The sequence below is a fragment of the Procambarus clarkii genome, chromosome 58, assembly GCF_040958095.1.
Source record: "Procambarus clarkii isolate CNS0578487 chromosome 58, FALCON_Pclarkii_2.0, whole genome shotgun sequence".
Lineage (NCBI taxonomy): Eukaryota > Metazoa > Arthropoda > Malacostraca > Decapoda > Cambaridae > Procambarus > Procambarus clarkii.
In genome coordinates this window covers 19,603,821-19,609,820 of record NC_091207.1, presented here as the reverse complement: position 1 = coordinate 19,609,820, position 6,000 = coordinate 19,603,821, and the positions used below count along the sequence as shown (strand labels likewise).

General features: G+C 51.5%; 1 protein-coding gene across 7 annotated transcripts in view; it reads left to right on the top strand.

Annotated features, from left to right (window-relative positions):
- The window catches only part of LOC123767948 (fat-like cadherin-related tumor suppressor homolog), a 511,054-nt gene that overhangs the window by 18,174 nt on the left and 486,880 nt on the right, over window positions 1–6,000 (top strand). The window lies entirely within an intron of this gene.

Genomic DNA, 6,000 nt, shown 5'->3' with positions numbered 1-6,000 from the left:
ATAGTATAGTAGTTTTCTTCCAATGTTATGACTGCTATGTTTCGTGCCTTGCTGCTGCTGTTTCTGCTGCTGCTGCTGTTTCTGCTGCTGCTGCATCTGCTGACTGTGTTACTAGTGCACCGGATGCACCTACTGGACCAGTTAAGCCTCTACCGTACCGTCTGCTGCGGTACCTGCTTTTTTTTTCCTCTTATAGAGATGATCTGTTTGTGTGAATTTGTTCTTGTGTAAATTAAGCACATTTACAGCTTAAAAGTGTGCTCGGCGTTCCCAGGTATTGGAGAGGTAATCCATTTTGGCGCTGATTTGCTAACTTTGCCTTTGGTTTAACTCGCTTAATTTAGGTTCTAGCAACTCTTGCCCCTTATTGGTGTCGAACCCTGGCGAAATCTGGCTGTTTTAAAGAAAAATAAGATTCAAACACCTACAAGCAGAACAAAACAAGGCACTAAGAGCAGCAGCAGAACAATCATCCACCAGGGTGTGTGGACCACAATCGAAATGCTTGAAGATTCGGTGCTAGAAAGATTAAATTACTCCAAGGCGAGACGCTTCGCGCCCACAGCTGGTGGCCCAAGAGCTTGGAGCTTCTTAGCGGCAGTTTAAGTCCCACAATATATAATTCCTAGTTGGAATGCACACAAGAATTCCCCCCCCCCCCCAAACCACAACACACACACACACACACACACACACACACACACACACACACACACACACACACACACACACACGAGAAAACACCGACCCTGAAATATATATAAACATGTACATAAGCATCTGAGTGTGTATGAATGAAGGCCACACATTATTCATCTATAGGCGCACATATGTATGTTGAAATACACAAACACTCGACAGCTCTGTAATACGAGAGAGAGAGAGAGAGAGAGAGAGAGAGAGAGAGAGAGAGAGAGAGAGAGAGAGAGAGAGAGAGAGAGAGAGAGAGAGAGCAAGCTTACCTTACTTTACCTTAACGTCTCCATCTTCTCTACTCCGGACCTCCCTATCCCCCCCCACCCCCCCTTCCCTATTCCCAAAAAAAGGCCTTTCCCCCCCCCCCCCCCCTCCCCCAACTGGACCTCTGGTATTAGCAAACATCGCAACACTGCTTCCTTCCCAGCTGTGTGATTCAGCATACCTGACCTCATTCCTCTCCCTCTCTCTCTCCCCTCTCCTGTTCCACAACAATGCATGATCCTTCCCCCCCCCCCCTTCCCTCCCTCCCTCCCTCCCCATCCCTTCCCCCTTCCCTGCTCCTTAATGCTCCACGTCACCTCATCCCTCCTTCACCTCCAAACATGTCTCAACCTTCCTCTTACTCCACGCTTTCTTTACTCTACTACCCCATCCGCTCTTAACCTGCATCATAGGCACTCCATTCCTCTACTATTTTCAGCCTGTTCCAGGACATCCCCGTCAACCATTTTCAACTTAAGCAATCCCTCGTCAACCAATTTATCACGCTAATCACTGACTGGGTTGGATCCACCAGACCTCCAGCGCTCCAAGCAACAGCCTGGTGGACCAAACTCTCACAAGTCACCCCTGGCCTCAGGCTGGGCTTGGGGAGTAGAAGAACTCCCAGAACCCCATCAACCAGGTATCAATAATATCATTATCGGAGGTTCTGTCTACCCCCCCCCCCCTAGGGAGGACTTCGTGTCCCTGCTTCCCTGCTACCTTCTCTCCCTCCCTCCCTCCCTCCCTTCTACCTTCTCTCCCTCCCTCCCCCCGAGCAACGCCCCAACACCCACTTCTCGCCTTGCTATCAAAACTCTTTCATGTTCTCCTGTTGACAGCCTAGAACCTCACTATGACTCGCTCGGCATCTCTTCCTCTCAGACACGTACGCATTCCTTACGCAGCGCACGCACGCGCACACACACACACACACACACACACACACACACACACACACACACACACACGCACACACACACACACACACAACCAACCGTCTCAACTGTTGATTGACGGTTGAGAGGCGGGACCAAAGAGCCAGAGCTCAACCCCCGCAAACACAACTAGGTGAGTACAACTAGGTGAGCACACACACACACACACACACACACACACAACCAACCGTCTCATCTGTTGATTGACGGTTGAGAGGCGAGACCAAAGAGCCGAACCTCAACCCCCGCAAGCACAACTAAGTGAGTACAAATAACACTAGAAGAAAGAATAAGAGGGAGGGGATATGATCCTAACATACAAAACACCCATGAAAGATACAGACGCGCAGATGAGCCGCAGTAAACAAGTGGAATGACCTGAAAGGAGGTAAGACTGAGGTGTCTGGAGTCATTAGACGATGGACAGTCGAAAAGGCAGAGCCCAGCAGCTGAAGGACCCGGCCTGCAAAATCTATGAGATAAGAGTTGACTTCCGCTCACTACAACACCCTGATATTTGTTCCTGGTAAAGTCCCATCTTTTGTTTGTGCTCGGAGCGTGCACGCGCCCCCGCACGCCCTCACTGCATTCAGTCCCCTCCCACACGCTCTCACTTCATTTAGTCACCTCCCACCCGCCCTCACTGCATTCAGTCCCCTCCCACATGCTCTCACTTCATTTAGTCACCTCCCACCCGCCCTCACTGCATTCAGTCCCCTCCCACATGCTCTCACTTCATTTAGTCACCTCCCACACGCCCTCCCTGCATTCAGTCCCCTCCCACATGCTCTCACTTCATTCAGTCCCCTCCCACACGCCCTCCCTGCATTCAGTCCCCTCTCACCCGCCCTCACTGCATTTAGTCCCCTCCCACCCGCCCTCACGTTGTTGCGTCTCCCGTCAATCACCACCGCCCGCCACACCACCGCCACATTCCGTCAGCACAAGCGGCGGGAATGTGCTGACGTTATCCTGTACCGGGCGTCGGTACGGGGCTCGAACCGGGCGCCGGTACGGGGCTCGAACCGGGTGCTGACGCTACAGCTTAATGCAGGTTAGGACGCCACTTTGCCTCCTTGCAACACACACACACAGGTTTTCAAACTGAGCGAGTCTGTAGTCTTCAGCATATGTTATTCATCAGGGGACATGATCACCACATACAAAATTCTCAGGGGGATAGACGCGGCAGGTAACGTCAGGCAATTTTTCGTGTGTGGAACACGAACGAGGGATTTGAGGTGGGAAAGGAATGGTGCCCAACCACATGGACGGTCGGGGATTGAACGCCGACCTGCATGAAGCGAGACCGTCGCTCTACCGTCCAGCCCAAGAAACCAAATGAATATCCTTGTCTAAGAGACTAGATATAAACTTAAATGAACAAATCTACAAGGGCCGTGACGAGGATTCGAACCTGCGTCCGGGAGCATCACAGACACTGCCTTAAGCGACTGAGCTGAGTTAGATATAAATTTCTTAGCTTTCACAACCTCAAATGTAAATCGATTGACGGTTAAGAGACCGGACCAGGGAGCTGAAGCTCAGCCGCCCCAGCAGGAAGAATTAGGCGAGTTCGTTTTTGCAGGTCATCATAGCCGCCGTGGTGAGTTTTAGAGGCGTCAGCACATTCTGGATTGCATGGGGTGAGAGGGTGGGAGGGGTGAGGATAGGGTGGGAGGGGTGAGGACAGGGTGGGAGGGGTGAGGATAGGATGGAAGGGGCCACGGGAAGGGAGAGGCGACGCGTGGGAGGGCAGGTTTGAAGGGATAGGAGAGGGAAGGAGGGAGACTGCCTATCTGAAAATCAACCAAGCGAGAGATGATGATTTCCTTGTCACCCTTGTAGTAGTCTCCTGTGTGTGGACGGGCGGGCAGTCTGACGGTCCACCTGTGGTAGTGTTTGTAATTCGTGGCCCAAGGTGTCCGAGGTCTGTTTGTGTGTGTGTGTGTGTGTACTCACCAAGTTGTGTTTGCGGGGGTTGAGCTCTGCAGCTCTTTGGTCCCGCCTCTTAACCGTCAATCAACAGGTGTACAGATTCCTGAGCCTACGGGCTCTATCATATCTACACTTGAAACTGTGTATGGAGTCAGCCTCCACCACATCACCCCCTAAAACTCCTGTGTGTGTGTGTGTGTGTGTGTGTGTGTGTGTGTGTGTGTGTGTGTGTGTGTGTGTGTGTGTGTGTGTGTGTGTGTGTGAACCTTGCTGTGTTTGTGTAGGGTCAAGCTCTAGCTCCCGGGTCAGCTTCTCTACCTCCCATCCACGGGCGATGTTGAGGTTAATTACATACATAATAATTATAGTTGGGGGGACAGGAAGCCTGTGTATATTTATATATTTAGACTTATATCAAGGTCCCACTAAAGTTGAACTACTGACCTCATCACCCACGATGCAACCCCTCAACACTTGCCTAACTCCTGGATACCTAGTCACTGCTAGGTGAGCAGATGTATTAGGTGAAAGAAAACGTGCATAACCTCTTCTGTTCTGCCCGGGAATTGAATCCGCCACCCCCCCCCCCCCTCTTCTTCCCGGATTGTGAGTCGAGAACGAAGCCAGTTGATCCTCGTACAAAATCTATAGTTATTCTACTCGCTCCTCATACCTCGTTTAAGTCAACTCTGATACCACTTATCTCGCCTCAAGTGTCACCTAATTGTGTCGTCCAACCACTTGGGTCGGACGGTAGAGCGACGGTCTCGCTTCTTGCAGGTCGGCGTTCAATCCCCGACCGTCCACAAGTGGTTGGGTACCATTCCTTCCTCCGTCCCATCCCAAATCGTTATCCTTACCCCTTCCCAGTGCTATATAGTTGTAAAGGCTTGGCGCTTTCCCCCCCCCTAATAGTTCCCTTACTAATTGTGTCATTTGCATGTCCTGTTTACATGTAGTTCTCTCCTTAGGAATGTGTGCGTTCTGCTGCGCATGTAAATATGCGTTTGTTTTGGTGCGTATACCTAGTTCAAGTCAGTTTATCTAGATAATACATCCCAGAAACGGTAGAGTAGTTACCGTTGGAGTAAGTAGTTACCGTTGGAGTAAGTAGTTACCGTTGGAGTAAGTAGTTACCGTTGGAGTAAGTAGTTACCGTTGGAGTAAGTAGTTACCGTTGGAAACGGTTATTTTGACCCGTCACCGTTGCAGGTCCTTCAAAGGAGTTCACAAATCCTCATAGCCACTTACAGACACCCAAACTATACAACAGAAAATGGAGAATCGACAACGTTTCGGTCCATACTGGACCATTAGGGACTTAATAATGGTCCATGACCGACCGAAACGTTGCTGTTATCGCTATAGATTCAGCTACTCGGAACAAAACGTTCCAAGTAGCACGGGCTATGGTGAGCCCGTTGTGGACTTACCCGGCACAGGAGCGGGGCAAGTAGCACGGGCTATGGTGAGCCCGTAGTGGACTTACCCGGCACAGGAGCGGGGCAAGTTGCACGGGCTATGGTGAGCCCGTAGTGGACTTACCCGGCACAGGAGCGGGGCAAGTAGCACGGGCTATGGTGAGCCCGTAGTGGACTTACCCGTCACAGGAGCGAGGCAAGTAGCACGGGCTATGGTGAGCCCGTAGTGGACTTACCCGGCACAGGAGCGGGGCAAGTAGCACGGGCTATGGTGAGCCCGTAGTGGACTTACCCGGCACAGGAGCGGGGCAAGTAGCACGGGCTATGGTGAGCCCGTAGTGGACTTACCCGGCACAGGAGCGGGGCAAGTAGCACGGGCTATGGTGAGCCCGTAGTGGACTTACCCGGCACAGGAGCGGGGCTGAAACTCCCCGAAACGTCGTCAAATCTTCCATTTCAGATGCGTGGGTTGGGTGTTAGCTCTTGGGCCACGTTATCGCGACTCATCATCTCTATCTAGCCGCACTTGTGTATGTAGAAACAGGTGGTTCTGTTAATGGTGGTAGTAGGAGGGATGGTGGTATTGGTGGTAGGGATGGTGGTATTGGTGGTAGGAATGGTGGTATTGGTGGTAGGGATGGTGGTATTGGTGGTAGGAATGGTGGTATTGGTGGTAGGAATGGTGGTATTGGTGGTAGGGATGGTGGTATTGGTGGTAGAAATGGTGGTATTGGTGGTAGAAA